Here is an 18450-nt window from a genome sequence, read left to right on the forward strand (position 1 = left end):
GGCTCTGCTCTGCCCCTACTCCAATTGGGGTGACGTGACTACCATGCCAGCGGGCCGCTGGCCTGATCTGCTGGTTGGTTGCAGGTCTGCCTACCTTGCAGGCACGGGCAGCGGCTCTGCTCTGCCCCTCTGGCTTGATGACAAAGTGAGAGAGACTCGGGTGTTTGTGACTCACTTTCTTTACCAGGAGACCAACTGTTTCTGTCGCCGCTGGTATCCATGAAGTTCTCTCCTCCGCTGCTTTCTGATGACATCAGATCTCTGCCATGTTGGTATCCCATGCAAATGGCAGCATTTCGTTCCCTTTGCCGGGTGACCAAAGCAACGGGTGAGTCCTGACCGGCCCTCACATGCCCCATCTCAATCCTGTTGCCACTGCCTATGAAGGCTCGGTTGGTATTTACCTCCACAGTATTCAGCAGGACCCAGACCGAGAAGCAGTTTCAGCGGGTTCTTTAGCCCTGGGCCAGAGAAGTTCTGGGAGCCGGAATTCGGCCACTCCGGGCTCGGTGTATGTTCTGATAGGAGCAGGCTCCAAGAAGCAGTTTCCGCGGGTTCTTTAGCACTGAGCCTGAGTAATTTGTCTGCGAGATGCAGGCGAATGGAAGCCTGAAATTACCTGTTCTATGGCTGAATGAGCTGCGACCAGTCGAAAACAGGGATGGTGACGTCAGCTCTCCAAGTTGGTGGCCGCTGGCTTCCTCTGTGGTCTGACCGGTGTGGATAACCGAATTGGACCGCTTCCTTCCCCCGTCTCAAACCCAGAATTCAGCACTGAGCACGGTGATTGCACAGCTGGCAGAAGCCCGCAGAATCTGCAGCGCTGTATCTTTGCGTTGCTATCTCGTCGTTTCCCAGCGCGCACCGCAGACTCTAGCTGCGGGGCGATTTGCTGAATAAGCAGCGTGTCCCTCCGTGCGGACAAATCTCTCGCGTTTGAGTCCCCTTAGCTGATCCTCGTGTGATGGAAATCCTTCCTATAGGTTTTGGAGCACACCAATTTTGCTGGAAATTCCTAACAAGATAGCTTTTAGCCATTCTAACTCGTCGTTCTCCCGCACAGTGACGCGGTACTCGGGGGTGATGCACTCCCTTCGCCGCCATCTTCCCTACTCCTTGTCAAATGCTTTTTCTGCATCTATTGAGATGATCATATTATTCTTATATTTAAGTATATTGATGCAATGAATTACATTTATTGATTTCCATATGTTGAACCAACCTTGTATCCCTGGGATGAATCCCACTTGATTACAGTGCACAATCTTTTTGATATGTTTTTGTATTTGATTTGCCAGAATTTTATTGAGAATTTTTGCATCTCTGTTCATTAGAGATATTGGTCTGATGTTTTCTTTTTTTGATGTGTCTTTTCCTGGTTTTGAAATCAGAGTGATATTGGCCTCAAAGAATGAGTTTGGAAATGCTGCTTCTTTTTCTATTTCCTGAAATAAATTGGAGAGTATAGGTACTAGTTCCTCTTTAAAGGTCTTATAGAACTCAGCTGTGTATCCATCCTGTCCTGGGCTTTTCTTGGTTGGTAGGCTTTTAGTGGTGTCTTCTATTTTGTCACTTGAAATTGATCTGTTTAAATTGTATATATCATCCTAATTCAATTTGAGCAAATTATATGACTCTAGAAATTTGTCAATGCCTTCAATATTTTCGATTTTATTGCAGTACAAGTTTTTAAAATAATTTCTATTATCCTCAGTATGTCTATAGTGTCTGTTGTGATATTTCCTTTTTCATCATGTATGTTAGTGATGAAAAAATCTAAGAGTTATTGGGATAGAGAAAGGCACAGATTTTCAAACCAAAGGAATGCACAATCTCTTCAATGAGATAATATCAGAAAATAACTCTTAGAGTTTTCTCTCTCCTTCTCTTTGTTAGCATGGCTAAGTGTCTGTTAATTTTATTTATGTTTTCAATGAACCAACTTTTTGTTCTGTCAATTTTCTAATTATTTTTTTGTTTTGATTTCATCTTTGATTTTAAATATTTCCTGTCTTCTACTGCTTTGGGTGTTGATTTGTTCTTGTTTTTAGGGCTTTGAGATGTAATGTTAAGTCATTTATTTGTTGACTTTTTCTTCTTTTGAGGAATGAGCTCCATGCAATGAACTTTCCTCTTAGAACTGCTTTGATTTCTATATGTTGTATCTGTGTTCTCATTCACCTCTAAAAATTTTTAATCTCCTCCTTGATGTCTTCTGTAACCCATTGTTCACTCAGTAGCATATTATTTAGTCTCCAGGTGTTGGAGTGGATTTTATTTCTTATTTTATCATTGATTTCTAATTTCATTCCATATGATCTGATAGAATGAAGGGTAGTTCCTCTAGTTTTTTATATATCTGCTAAGAGTTGTTTTGTGGCATATTATATGGTCTGTTTTAGAGAAGGACCCATGTGCTGCTGAGAAGAAAGTGTGTTTACTCATTGAAAGTTTAAATATTCTATATATGTCAGTTAAGTCTAAGTTATTGATTGTATTATTGAGTTCTATACTTTCTTTGTTCAGCTTTTGTTTGGAGGATGTATCTAGTGATGAAAGAGGTGTGTTAAAGTCACCCAAAATTATTGTGTTGTGGTCTGGTCTATTTGACTCTTGAACTTGAGAAGAGTTTGTTTGATGAGCATAGATGCTCCATTGTTTAGGGTATATATATATATCTTTATAATTGTTAAGTCTTGTTGGTGTATGGTTACCTTGAGCAGTTTGTAGTGTCCTTCTTTATCCTTTTTGATTGACTTTAGTTTGAAGTCTACTTTGTTTCATATGAGGATGGAAAACCCTGCTTGCTTCTGCAGTCCATCTGAGTAGTATGCTTTTCCCCAACCCTTTACCTTCAGACTGTGGATGTCTTTTGCTATGAGATGAGTCACTTGGAGGCAGCATATTGTTGGGTATTATTTATTTATTTTTTATCCAATCTGCCAGTCTATGTCTTTTGATTGGTGAGTTTAAGCCATTAACATTCAGGGTTATTATTGAGAAAGTATTTGTATTCCCAGACATTTTTGTTTATTTTTTGGTATTTAATGTGACTTGGCTTCTCCACTGATTTGATTTGCCTTTAGTGTAATCCCTCCCTCTGATGATTTTCATTATTGTTTTTCACTTCATCTTCTTGGAATATTTTGCTGAGGATGTTCTGTAGTGCAGTCTTTCTAGTTGTAAATTATTTTAACTTTTGTTTATCATAGAAGGTTTTTATTTCATCATCAAAGCTAAAGCTTAGATTTGCTGGATATAAGATTCTTCGTTGGCATCCATTTTCTTTCAGGACTTGGTATATGTTGTTCTACAATCTCCTGGCTTTTAGGGTCTGGGTTGAAAAATCTGCTGAGATACAAATTGATTTCCCCCTTTATATGATCCGATTCCTCTCTTTTGCAGCTTTTAAGTTTCTATCCTTTTTCTGCATGCTAGGCATGTTCATTATAATGTGCCTTGGTGTAGATCTGTTGTAATTTTGTACACTTCATGTCCTATAAGCCTCTTGTATTTGGTTTTCCATTTCATTCTTCATGCTTGGGAAATTTTCTGATATTATGTCATTGAAGAGATTGTGCATTCATTGGTTTGAAACTCTGTGCCTTCCTCTATCCCAATGACTCTTAGATTTGGTCTTTTGATGCTGTCCCCTAATTTCTGAATATTCTGTTCATGGTCTTTAACTTTCTTCACTGTGTGATCACCTTTGTTTTCCAGATTGTATACTTTGTCTTCATTATCTCACATTCTTTCTTCCAAGTGATCTAGTCTGTTGGTTATGCTTCCTATTGAATTTTTTATTTGATTTATTGTATTCTTCATTTCAATGATTTCTGATTTTTTCAGAGTCTCTATCTCTCTCTTGAAGTAATCTTTTGCTACCTGTATTTGCTCTCTTATCTCATTGTTGGAGTGATCAATTTTTCACCTGTATTTGCTCATTTAGGTCATTCTTTAATTCACAGATCATTTTAATTATGAACCTTCTGAACTCCTTCTCTGACATTTCATCAACTTTGCTGTCCATTGTTTCTGTTATTATAGTGTCCTGGTTTATCTGGGGCACTTTCATCCCTTGTTTTTTCATGTTGTCTATGTGTTTTTCTTTCTCACAGTGTGAATCTGAGATATTACAGTTTCTTCCCTATATTCTTGTAGTACCCGTGCAGATTGTACCTCACCTTGTTGTTGGGCTTCCAGTCCTTGCTGGTGTCCCTCAGTGAATGCTACTGCATTCTGGATCTGGGTCCTGCATAAGTTGGAGTGGGTGGATCTGGGCTGCTGGGTTTGACCTCAAGTGGTAGTCTGCTGCTCAGAAGGGATGGTCCTGCACCAGAGGCTAGGCTCTGGCAGGTGTCTGCCCTGCTGGGGAGGGGTGGACCAGCCCTGCTATGCGCCTGGACCTCCAGAGGCCCATGTGGATGGATCAAAAATAAGCTTTCGATGCATGCAACAACATGGTGAATCTAAAAGAGATTATGCTCAGAAAAGAAAAGTCAGTCTCAAAGAGTTATAACCTATATGATGTAATTTATGTGACATCCTTGAAGAGGTAAAAATCTAGGGCCTCTTTTTCTGTTCAGCATAGCCATTGCTATGGTCCAAAGAAGCACTGCAGCATACAACATCTCCTAAGCCCTGAATGCTGGACATATTGCCTGGTGTGTTTATTCCTCATTCATTCATTAGTCCCCAGAATCTAAGAATACCTCCTTTCAACCCTCTATTTTAAAGAACAGATTTAAGTGTGCCCTAACAGGAGATGAAGTAAAGAAGATCTGGGCCTACCTAGTGGTTTAGTGAGATAAATGACAAGATCCACATTCACATATCTTACCCTGCTTGTTTTATGGATGCCATCAGCATTGACAAGACTAGATAGAACTTCCATCTCACCTATGCATCCTATTTTACCTAAGGATGTTAGATACAATTTATGCAAGTAAGAAAGATCTTTATGGATACAAAAGAAGCCCTCATATGATGAACCATGATGTTCACCCTATCCATTCCTCTGAGATGGTCTCAGCAAGGTGAACACCTTCATTCTGACTGATGTAGAGACCAGTAAGTTTACAGACTTCACTGTTAACCTGTATGTAGTGACTAGAGGTACTAATCTGGGAAGAACTTATATAATTACTAGAGATGAAGAAAGTAGACATATTCAGGGTATTTAATATATGAATTAGATCTGTAGTGTAAGGGTTTCTCTGGTATTTTTTATTCTCCTGCTACCCATAAGTCAGTCTTGCTCACACTTTAGTAGTTAATAGCCACAAAGGTTTAAGAGGTTAGGAGTTTGAAATTAATGGGTAAAATGAGTGGCTACCAATAAAAACAAATGCCATTTGTAAACTTTATTTTTCTTTAAGTTTTTATTTATTTTGTGATTTCTAGCATTTATTATTAACTATACTAAGCATTTTCACATTTTTTGGTTTTGAATTCTCACAGTGATTGTATGATGTACATATTATTACAGAGGGAAAACTGAGATGCAAAAGACTTAAGTGGCTTGCTCAGTTTCATAATTTTACTGGCAAGTAATAGGATTTCAAACTTCAGGTCCTTCTGACTTCGAAATCTATGTACTTACCTACTACACCATAGAATCTGTTGGAGATTCAGATAGCCACATGCCACCCTTTAATTCCCCAAATGAGTTGAGAGTAAGCCCTAGTTAAGGCCCATTTTTAGAGTGTGCTATGTAGAAGGAAACATGCTGCTCCCAGAGGCAACAGGAAGAGAGGGAGGAGAACAGCATTTGAGTCAAATCAACCTATTTTGAATCTTGGCTCTACCACTTAGTGGCTAGGTTGTCTTAGAAAAGTTTTATGCTGTGAGTCACTCAATAAGCATTTACTGGATGCCTATCATGTTCCAGGAAATGCTATAAGATTTTAGGATATACTTGTGAATAAAATGGAAAAAAAATCCCTGCCCTCAAGAATTTTACATTCTGACATGAATACACAATCAGTGTAACTCCACATCGTGTATAACCACAAAAATTGGAAGTTATATTCCATATATGTATGATATGTCAAAATACACTCTACTACCAATGTATAACTAAAAGGAACAAATAAAAACTTAAAAAAAGAATTTTACTTTCTGGTGGTAGATATTAAAAATAAATATAACAAATAAGCAAACCTACTACATAAGATTGTTATAAGTACAATAAAGGAAAACAAAAAACGTCAGGAGCAGTAGTGTATGCCTATAATCCCAGTGATTCAGGAAGCTGAGGCAGGAGGACCACAAGTTCAAGGCCAGTCTTGGCAACTTAGTGAAACTTTATATGNTCATACTCATTCTCCTTATGTCTTAATTTTGGAATACCCCAAAGATGTGTCCGGTCCTCAAAAGTCTCCTTTTATCTATTGACACTCATTGCTTTAGTGATCTTATCTGGTGTCATGGCTTTCAGTAATGTACATATGCTGATAAATCTGAAATTTATATCTTTGATGCAACCTTCTCCCCTGAACTCAAGATTCATATATCTGACTGTCAACTTTATATCTTCACTCTAATGTCTAATAGGCATATTTCAAATTTAACAAAAATTTTGAATTGAGTCTTTACCTTATTTTCTTTCCCCCACAGTTTCAGTTATTCTAGACAAAAAATTCTTAAATCTAGCCTTGATGTCTATCTTCCTCTTATAATCTGGAAACTTAGTGAAATTTTGTATGAAAATGAAAAATAAAAAAGGGTGGAGATATAGCTCAGTGGTAGCGTATCCTTGGGTCCAATTTCCAGAAAACAAAATCAAGGAAGGGTAATGGGGAGTGGAGGAATGCTATGGTTTGGATCATGTATTAGAGACTTGGTCCCCAGGTTGGTAGTAACTTTAAGAAGTGGGGCCTAATAGAAGGTCCTTAGGTAATTTGGGGGCATACCCTTGCTACCACCCTGGGGACTAAGTCTAACACATGATCCAAACCATAGCATTCCTCAACTCCCCATTACCTTTCCTTGATTTTGTTTTCTGGAAATTGGACCCAGGGATATGCAACCACTGAGCTACATCTCCACCCTGTTTTATTTTTCATTTTCATACAAAGTCCCACTAAGTTTCCAGGTTATAAGAGGAAGATAGACATCAAGGCTAGATTTAAGAATTTTTTGTCTAGAATAACTGAAACTGTGGGGGAAAGAAAATAAGGTAAAGACTCATTTCAAAATTTTTGTTAAATTTGAAATATGCCTATTAGACATTAGAGTGAAGATATAAAGTTGACAGTCAGATATATGAATCTTGAGTTCAGGGGAGAAGGTTGCATCAAAGATATAAATTTCAGATTTATCAGCATATGTACATTACTGAAAGCCATGACACCAGATAAGATCACTAAAGCAATGAGTGTCAATAGATAAAAGGAGACTTTTGAGGACCGGACACATCTTTGGGGTATTCCAAAATTAAGACATAAGGAGAATGAGTATGAATCAACAAAGAGTGAAAAAAAAGTAGTAATTCAGGAAAAATAAACACAAAAGTATATGTTATACTTGAAGCCAAGTAACTGTATATCAAGTGAGAGGAAATGATCACCTATATCAAAGCACTTGATATGTAAAATGAGGACTGAGAACCAACTGTTGAATTTAGGAACATGAAAATCCTTCATGACTTTACTGAGAAGAGTCACAGCAAATTCTCTGGGCTGGAAAGCCTTATTAAATGGAACAATAAAGAGTACAAAAAGGGCAATTGAAGACAATAAATGTAGAAAACTCTATTGAAGAATTTTGGTGTAGAATGGAACAGAAAATTGGAATAGCAATTGGAGGAGGAAGTGGGGTCAAGATAAATTTCTATTTAAGAAAAGAAAAATAACCACATGTTTGTGTGCTGAGCAAGTAGGGAGAGGAGAAGTTGACAGCACAGGAGAGAATAAGGAAGGTTGTAGGAGCATCATCCTTGAGTAGGCATAAGAGGTTGATATCCAGGATGCAAGTGGAGGAGTTGATCTTAGAGAGGGGCAGAGGCAGTTCATCCAAAGTAAAAAGAGGGAAAACAGAATACATGGACACAGATATGTGTGGGTACATATTTGTGATGGTGTGAGCATGGGGCGCTTCCCTGCTGATAACTTCTATTTTCTTAATAAATAGAAAACAAGGTCCTCATCCAAGAGTTAGGAAGAAGTAGAGATTTTTGAAGATGTAGGGGGGAAAGGTATGAAATGCTTGTTTAAGAGTAAAAGAGTAAATTGCCAGGAGTACTAAGGACTACTTGAGGTTATAGACAGTTAACAGGAAGATGCATCAGTGCAGTTGTCTCTTCTCAGACACATTTACTGTACAGAGGCAGGACCAGAGTGGTAGACAATTAGACTCAACTAAGACCAGGCTTTTATCCAGTGAAGGCTAAAAAAAAGTGAAGCCCAGAAAAGTTGATGATGTGTGCAGAGGTTATCATATAATTAACAATGAAATATAAGCTTTTTAAGGAGGAAAACAGTAACCTAAAGTGGGGAGTATAAATTAGGGTAAAAGAAGAATGGTCAAATGCTTGTAGGTCTGGTGAAATTAAAAGATTACTAATTGGGGTCCCAGAAACAGTGAGCTGGACATATAGGGAGGCGGTGATTGGAAAAAAAAGATATTTGTAGTTGCAATCATGGATGATGCACAGCTACTGAAATAACTAAGAGACTGAGTGGCTGAGTTTGGATTAAGATGAGCTCATTGTAAAAGGATCTGTCAAGAAAGTGAGAGGACAGGGTATTAGGAAAGTCATCTTTCAATATACTGAAACTGCCAAGAATAACAAAAGCAGTAATGGAGGGACAGTGGGAGTGAGATAGGAGTTCAAATCACCAAAGGTGAGAGTGTGACCCATAGATCAGTAACTAACACAAGAAAGAGAAGTGTATTCAGCCTATTTATCTCTGTCTTAGTTTCCTCATCTTTAAGTTGAAAATGGTGATAGCCTTTCCATCATGACTTTTTATAAGACTTGAGCTAGATGATACACCTGTCACCCATTGGGACTGGGGAACCTCAGAATATAGGAATATATTTTTTAAAAATTTAAAGAGCATGTCTGATGTCTTGAACATGTATCTCATCTACCTCAACTACAATGAGGGGTATGTGTTGTAAGGCTCAAGAGCTCAGGGTTGGCCCAATTAAGCATACTCATCATAATTCTTTAGAGGTTTCACCTATAACCCTCTGCCACCATACATGACCATAGATTCTCCTCTCTGGCAGGCTTGGGTTCTCTCTTTTCCCTCCAGCCACCTGCAGATACCAGCCTTATTGACATACAGCCTGTGTCTAATGCAGAAGACAAAAATGTAATTATATACTTTGGCTGCTCTGGTGCCTCCTTTTTGATGGGCAGGCTAGGTAAAAGAGCCCAGGAATTTGACAGCCTCTAATGAAGGAGCACTTCCTGCTTCAAACTCTGCAGAAGACAAACATGTATAGTGCCATATAGCCTGACTTGTTCCCAGTGTGGGAGCTTAGAACAGGGCTAAGGCAAGCCTTTTCTACTTCATGTACCCATTCATGCATTCAGTTACAGGTAGGAGTTTCCACCAAGATTTGATGTATAGTCTAGCCAACAGGTTCCATTTTACCAGGAAAACTGACATTCAGAGACAATTCTGGTTCTCATTGAAGAGGCAATAGGTTGATGCTTCAGGGCAAGGAGATTCAGGAAATGTCAGTTGTAACAGAGGGACTGCCAGAGTTGAATGGGTCAGGGTCAATGTGGTGAGGTGAACCATCTTCTCCATTTTGCTGAGCCCAGTGTATTATACGGTGAGATTCCCAACTCTGGCTCATCGGCACTCTGCAAAATGTTTTAACCAGGACAAACTCTGTGCAAGTTTTACTTGGCATTACCCTTATGGGACCCTAAGGATGGATCCCCAGCCTCCTTCAGCCCTCACTACTTAGAAACCACATTAGCCTCCTTCTCTGCTAACTTAGAGTCTGGTATACAGTAGCTCCTCAATGATGAATGAATGTGAATGGGTGGGTGTTAGGGATGGAGAAGCACAGAATACAGCTCTTCATGTCACCACTCAACCACCACCCAATAGATGCCCAAACCTAGGACACTCTAAGTATCTTACCCAAATTTTTCTCCATCACAATTTGCCTAAGGTGAGCAGTCCTTTTTCTACTCATAATTTTCAAATTTCCTTCTTCTACCTAAATTATACATAAAAATGAAGGGTATCCATTCTCATCTGAAAATATTTTCATAATCATTTTCCCTTTCCCAGCAAGCAAGCATTTACTTACCTCTTTCTCTACTGCGAAGTGACATTTTAATGCAGCATCCCTAGAAGGAGACAAAAAACATTAACTCAGAAAAATAGCTGAGCTCCTGCAGTTTGCCAGGCTCCCACCTATTTGCTGAAGAATCTGGGCTCCAGAAAAGCAAAACTTCTCTCCTATTGCCAACTACTATTTATGAGTCTGAGGGTTGTTGACATTGATTAACATTGAAAGTGACATCTGGTCCTTATGTAGTTTCTAAATAGACTGGTTTCAATCAAGAAAGCAATAAGGAAGCCTCAGGAGGATATATTTGGAGGAAAGTAGTGGTATGAGGGTGACATGAAACATTCTTTTGTCCAACATTTTGGATCATTATCTAAAAATTAAGCTGCGTGTTTGGGAGGGAGAGAAGTTGGTGTGTTGCTAAGAAAGGAAGGGAGGAAATTTCTCAAAGATAGTTGGAAAGATATACCTAGAGGAAGGAAAAGAGTATCCCAGGGGCAACTCATTAAAAAAGTGAAACAACAAAAAGTTCAAGACTAAAAGTGTCTACTCATCAGTCAAGTAATTTAAGGAGCCATGATTTGCCATACAAATGGATTTGTAATAAGAAAGAATCCTGTAAAGTGTAAATTGCATTGGAGTTTTAAATGTGTAAATTACAAGCAATTTTCTAGCACATATAAAAAGCATACCTGTGCATAAATTTCTTCCAACTTCAGTGTGTCAGCCTTATCTTTCTAGTAAATTCCTATGCAGAGCAGTCACTATTTTAGGTTGGTGGTAAATGAGTAAGGTATTATTTCTAGCATCTTTAAAGTTCATTTCCTTATTACTCCTCCCTTACAATTGGCTAGTAATTAGGCCCAAAGATTTGCTGCTTTGAAAAAGCCTGGATGGGCTATGGCGGGTACTCAAATCATTTAAAGAGCAAACTTTAAAAAAATACATTCCTGGGCCTCATTCCCATGAATTCTACAATTTTAGCATGATCTAAAGTAACTCTAATGCAAGTGATCTGTGGACTACACTCTGACAAGTGCTGACTTAGAGAATGTGTCCTCTAGGTTGTGTGTCAAGAGAAACATCCCTGTCTTCTGAATCCAGCAATTGCCCTTGGTTCCAATGTGTTCCATTAAGTTCACACTTGCTGGACAATTGCTGATTGACACTGCTGTGCTGGGCAAGCTTATCTGTGGGGCTCACTGTGACACACCCCTGATTTTTCTTTATTCTGTTAGAATTATTACAGGCAGTTATCTATGCAATGCAAGGATTTTGTGGAAGGCGTGCTGGACCTGTGCTGAGACACAGAAGAGGTAGAGGTGATTTTAAATGGTGATGTGAACCTCCAAGTCTGGTCCAACCACCACTGTCCAAGTTTGAGCCGGATCAAACTTGCCATTAAATATGAAGTCAAAAAGGTAAGATTTCCCATCTTTCTTGGCCTTCCTGCCTCACTTCACAGGGCAGCTGGCCTAGCTTTGTGCTCATATTTCATGTTCCTGTAAAGTGACTGTGATTACACCCAAATTCTCTCCAGACAGGGAACTGCTAGTCTCATAGGGCTGCTCAGATCCCACCACCTTTTCCCACCTCAATTCCCAGCCTCCAAATAGAGAGAGAGGAATCATGAGTCAGTCCATGACTAGACCTTTAACCTGGAGAATAGAAGAGATTTTCAGACTCCAGACTACTGGCAGTAGTGTCACAGTGAGGAATCCCATTATTAGAAAGCCAATTCCAAATCTTGAGAAACAGATAACTCAGGTCTTTCAATAGCATTAATTGTGCAGAAAATGGTTTAGAGTAAAGGATTTGTGGCATCCATGGTCCTCAAAGGATTAGAGAAATTTACTTCAAAGTCATATGAAATCCCTTAGTGGGAAGCTTAAGTAGACTTTCCCAAAAGTAAGCTTGTTCCACCTCCTCAATAGATATCAACATGTCTGTAATGACTCTTGTCACCCAATAACCCTTGCATCATAGTGTCTGGTCAGATTAGGGTCCTAAGGAGCAAAAGTCACTTGTATTTCCATTTTATATATATTTTAATTCTGTAGAATCTGCTCTGTTGGCTGACATTATTTGTCTTGATGAAAACTGGAAAGCTCCAAAAACCTGTATAGTTAAATGTCGGTGGACTTTCTGTATGAGCAAGGCAGAGTGGATCTGTCTTTGAGGATTTGTTTTTTTTTTTTTTTTTTGATGGGGGTGGCTATTTCACATGTCAAACGTGAAAAGTATTTTTAGTACCTCCCAAATTGCCCACTGGAAATGTCTCCTCTCCCCTGATTATCTTACTTTGTGTGAGGTCAACCAGTCTTCAAGAAATGACATGGATCTGTGGGATTCATCTATAAAGAGCTTCCAAGGTTGATAAAATATTTCTGCCATTTTACTTCAATAATAGTCACAAATCCTAAGAAAAAATATTGATTTTTTCCTAAGACTCTGAGTCCCAAAGATCATATTGATAAACCATGGAAAAGGTAGCCTTGAGATTCATATTAGAAAGCAGAGAGTTTATTGCGGTGCTTGGAAAAGTCAGATTGTGGTTTCAAGTATAATGATATTTTCTTAGCTTAGGGAAATACATTTTTTTTAAAACTAAGCCAAGAACTCCCTGATGTTTTTTACTAAAGCATGGCAATCACTTCCTGAAACTGCTGAGATATCCATGCCCTTGAGTTCACATAAACCTGCGGTAGAGGCTGCACAGCACTAGTAAAGGTGAGCTTGAATTTCCAAAACTGCAAACATTTTCTTCCCTCCCCAAACCAGAGTATCTTCTTGCCACTTAGCACATGGAAAAAGTGAAGATGTCTTTGAAAAGCCAGAGAACAGGAGATGATGCTTGATGTTTGAAAATTTACAGTCACAGTTTCAGCTATTCATGAGCAATTTCAAGAGTCCATGGCATGCAGATATTAGCCATTTTTCTGAAACATAAAATAAGTCTAGCAAAACTGTCATCAATGGTAGAGTGCACAGTAAAGCCAGAAGTCTTGCCACTTCCTCACAGCTACATGTTCCCTCTCATTGTCAATTACCAAGTACAAATGGCCCTGATAATTAATGACAAGAAAAAGTGAAGCCCTCCATAAGCATGATGGTTTAGTTCAGAATTAAAAGCTTTCATGAGGGAAATTATTTGCTCTAGTGGTATTTGCCAATTAGGAGAGTCAGAAAGGTCTCAGGAAATATCCATCATGAATGTCAAATGTCTGTTGCCATCCATAGGCAGAAAGATGATCAATGACCAGCATAAAATGCCAGCCTTGCTCATTTCCAGGGGATAAATTCTTTCAAACCATGTATACCATTATGCAATAGTAGGCAGACTCGAAGCTTTCCTTGACATTTATTATATCATGTATTACTGGTGAAAATTTATAATATCAAAAGGCATACTAATATTATAATGCACTTCCATTTTTAATTTATTAACTTTACCATGCTTGCATAGGCACAATCTAACCTGGATATTTGAGTTATAAACTAACTAGCACCAAGGTCTATTTACAAATATACTGCCTTTTATACCTTATATAGCTAGAATAATAAACCATAAAAAATTCCTATGGCTCTGTCTACTTGATGTAAAAACCAACCCATTAATCCAGTAATCCAAAAAAAATAGTTTTTCTTGGCAGTTCCTTGAGTTGCTAATAAGGTGTTACCTTAAAAAGAAAAAGAGAGTGAAAGAAAATGTGTTGTATTCAAATAAATTTGGAGACCTTAAGTTAACATAGTCAAACAGATTTCTATGCTTAAAGACATTATTGAGTCCTTAATGTACATCACTACTCTAGACCTCCTCCTCCAGGGCTCTTTTGGATAACAGTCTTCTCCATCTCTCTATCTTAGCCCCAGGGAGTCATACCTAAATCTCCTTCTCAAAGGCCTTCTTCTCATAACATAAACTGACTCTAAATAAATGCATAGGGGATTTCCAGCCCCACCAATTATGAAGACCCAGTCTGGATCCCAATTTGGCTCATTTGGACCCAGGCTGTACCCCTAAAGTGAACCCAGTGTGTGGTGTGCTCAGTGACATGTCACAGACATCAAGACCCAGGTCTTGGTGTCCTGTTCAACTTGTTCAATGGACCAGTTGTCTATTGGACAACATGTCTCAGTCTTCTTTGTTGCTTCTCCATCTCTGGACTTACCATAATGATGTTTTCCCTTCCTCTCCCTATATCATCTCTTCTCATCCCTTCCTCCAGTCTGCCTTAATTAGGATCAGGTGAATATCCTAGTCACTACAAGAGAACTATGTGGTCATTAGTCCTGTAGGCTCAATTGTTGAAGGAGGATGGAGCAAAGAAACTCAGAATGTCCTGTTCGCATGACAGAAGCTATAACTTCATCTTAAAAGGAGATAGACATAATTAAGCAAAGGCCTGCTACTGAAAAAAATCACAAGAAGACATGAGAATATTTTTGGCAAAATAGATTATTATCAGAACAGAAAGCATATCTGTTACCATGCAGCATTTCCAACAAGGGTAATTAGTTCCATCTAATCAATCATTTTAGCCACCACCCATAGGATCTACCCATAGACACTGACCTCAGCCTGCTAGAGAACCCAAGGAGAATAAGACAGTGTATAAGCTATCAGTCTAGTGAGTGAGTTGGGACAAATATCCCATGACTTTAACAGCAGCAACCTGTGCACAGGAGGGAGTCCCTTAACTACTTAACTACCTGAGCAAAGTTAAATCCACAGTCTAATCTCTGTTTCAGACTTCCAGCTGGCTCCCAGTTCTGTCTTTGTGGGGTGCAGCTTGGCTTGGACTCTGATCATGGTATGAGCCATCTTTCCATTCAGCTGAGAGGCCCCCACTCTCCTCAAGAAACAGTTCCACTGCTCCCAAGCCTTCAAGACCCAAGAACTTAGGGGTTATTCTTGACTTCAGAAGCTATTCTCACACAAAATAAGGGTCTGATACAGGTCCATTGGGAGGAATATTAGCGCACAGGGTCCTGGGAAGACCCTACTGTCTCTACCTCAATAACACACTTCCCTTTTTCCTCATGCTACTGAATTAAGGAAATAGTATTCCCTAAGATTTTCATTCACTTACATATTCCTCATTTAACAAACACCCACTGATGTCTACATATCACCAGTTCTGTGCTCAGCACACTGGAAGACCAAGGCCCAGGCCTTGCTCTTGAGGCCTCATGTAGTGATAGCAGAAATAGTGAACAAATGATACAATCCTGTCTGAGCAGGGCACAAAGGAATGGGAAAGGTGCAATATAGAGGCCAAAGAAAATACTGGCTAGCACTGTTTGGGACCTTAGTAAAATTTTCCCAATGATGTAGTTTCACAGAAATATCTGTGGTGGGGGACAGTGGGGGAGGCTTCATGAATGGGAAGTGCTAAATAGGATGGCAATTTAGGTAGAGAGAGGTAAAAGCAAAAAGCCACAGATTGTTGAGAAAGAGAAGCATGTTCAGGTAATGTGTTTAGAGGAGTGATCCTTCCCTGTGGCTTTATCATTACTGGGAAAGAAATAGGCTGAAAGTTTGCCAAGAACCAGACACTTGAAGGCATTCATGCCAGGTACTGTCTCCTGGACTTGATAGTGCCAGGACTTTCTATGATGATGGAAATGTTCTATTTTCTATTGTCCAATATGGGAGTTATAAGCCTCATGTGGCTAATTAGCATTGGAATTGAGGTTGGTGTGATTATGGAACAATTATTTATATCTTTAAAAATTAATTAATTTAAAGTTCAACATGTGGCCTGTGGTTACCAAATTGTACAGCATGGCTGTGTATCCTCATTTGTACCTTCAACAGGCTTTTACTGAATGATTGCAAAGTGTGATTTGCCAAACACTGGGGACATAGTAATGAATGAAAGTATCATGATCTTGGCCATCAAGAGGGAAGACAGACCTTAATCAAAGCATCACACAAATAACCTGTAATACTCCAATTGTAAGTATTATGAAGAAAAGAACATGAAATTATGAGAGCTTCTAAAAGCAGATATGACATAAGTAGGGGAGTCAATGAAATTTCTCTAAGGAGCTAATACTTCAAGAGCAAAAGAATATAAACAGTCAACCAGTGGTGGGGATGGCATTTCTGGCAGAAAGATCATATTTAAAGTATATCCAAACGTCCTGAGGTGAAAAGAAACCAAGTAAGAGGAACCAAAAGAAAGAGAATGTGACCAAGTTAGAGGGCATGAGAAGTGAGGTGTGGGATGAGGCTAAAGACAGGCCAGACAATGCAGCCTTCCAGACAATGCAAAGTTCTAAATAATTTGGTTTTTATTTTTGTTTTGCTTTTTGTTGTTGTTGGGTGTTTGCTTTTTGTTTTCTGGTTTTTTATTTTATTTTATTTTATTTTTTGAGGGCTAATCAAGAGTGATTTTAAAGATTGGGATATCCAGGGAGACAGCTTATCATCTGAGAAAGTCTTGAAGCAAAAAAGGATGGGTGTGGATACAGCATTTTGTTGCATGAAAGGGACAGGATATTAGTCAAGATAGGCTAACTTGTGCTGTGTTGACAAAGAAAACCAACATTGCAGTGATTTTTCAACAAATTAAGATTTATTCATTGTTTATCCTATTTCCATCTTAGAACAGGATCCACTCCAGGAATTCAAGCTGATAGAATGGCCAACATGTCAAATGTTTCCACTATGCCAAGAGGTAGAAACCTAGAACCTAGACCTAGAGCCTCACCCCAACAATCACATGCTTTTACCTGGATGTGGCACTCTTTGTTTCTGCTCACTTTATGAAGAATTAGTCAGACCTCCTACCCCACCTCCAGAAGGATCAGGGAGTAGAATCTTGCCATGGTTTGAATGGAGAGAAAAACAGAGCAATTTGGGAAATAGCACTAATGATTACCACAGGAGAAAAGCTGAGGGAATTCATACTGAGAGCTTCAACTTCTCTAAGTAAGAAGCAGAATCACCACCTGAGGTAGAAGGCAGACTGAGGAAGTAAAAAGAAAATAATGTTCATGAAAAGTTCTTTGGGAAACTGCAGAGAGAGCTGAATAAGACTGCAGACTGTAATCCTTTGTCAGTCACCTGCATTCTTAAAAGAAATGGAAGGAATCCACAAAGGATGGTAACACACCAAGCCAGTGTTCTCCATAAACTTCTATTTCCCAATGCCAACTTCAAGATTCTTTTTATAGATTTGGAGCCAGAAGAACACAAAATGTGTCCCATGGAAGGTTTCCCTCAGCGAAGAATGTCAAGGAGGGAGGGCAGTGGTGGAAGGACCATTTCCATCTATATTGCCTGTCTAAAATTGAGCCAAATGATCATCTTCTGCACACTTTACAGTCATGCCATAAATGGCCCCATTTTCTACTTGGAAAAATTCCTAGTAGAAAGCAGAATTTTCAGAGGGGAGGAGCCAGGCCGCCGCCAGCTCCCGGAGCAGGCCCAGCAGCTCGCAGGCGTGGTGACCGCGTGACCCCAATTGGAGAGGGGGCGGAGCGGAGCCGCCACCCATGCCCGCAAGGTGGGCAGACCCACCACCCAGTGGTACACGGGCATGGTAGGAGGGGCAGGGCAGAGCCACTGCCCACTCTTGCAAGGTAAGCAGACCTGTGACAGACTGGTGGGTCAGGCCCAGTGGCCTGCCAGCGTGGTACACACGGCACCCCAACTGGAGTAGGGGCAGAGCAGATCCTTCGCCCACGCCCGGATCAGGCCCTGCCGGTGTGGTGGTCACGTGACCCAATTGGAGTGGAAGAGGAGCGGAACTGCCACCCGTGCCCGCAGGGTGAGCAGACCTGTGACCAACCTGCAGATCAGGCCCAGGAGCTTAACGGCGTGGTACACACATCACCCTAATTGGAGTAGGGGCAGAGCAGAGTTGATGCCCGTGCCAGGAACAGGCCCAGCGACCTGCCAGCGGGGTAGTCACGACACCCCAATTGGAGTAGGGGCAGAGCAGAGCCACCACCCGTGCCCGAAAAGTGGGAAGATCTGCGACCGACCAGCGGGACAGGCCCAGTGGCCTGCCGGTACAACAGACACGTCACCCCATTTGGAGTAGGGGCAGAGTAGAGTCGCCACCCGTGCCTGCAGGGTAGGCAAACCTGCAACCGACCGGCGGATCAGGCCCGGTGGCCTGCCGGCGTGGTACACTCGTCACCCCAATTGGAGTAGGGGCAGAACAGAGCCGC

General features: G+C 40.1%; 1 pseudogene; it reads left to right on the plus strand.

The window, feature by feature from the left end:
* The window catches only part of LOC107142569, a 129800-nt pseudogene that overhangs the window by 43705 nt on the left and 67645 nt on the right, over window positions 1–18450 (plus strand).

Source organism: Marmota marmota, unplaced genomic scaffold, assembly GCF_001458135.2.
Source record: "Marmota marmota marmota unplaced genomic scaffold, marMar, whole genome shotgun sequence".
Classification (NCBI taxonomy): Eukaryota; Metazoa; Chordata; class Mammalia; order Rodentia; family Sciuridae; genus Marmota; species Marmota marmota.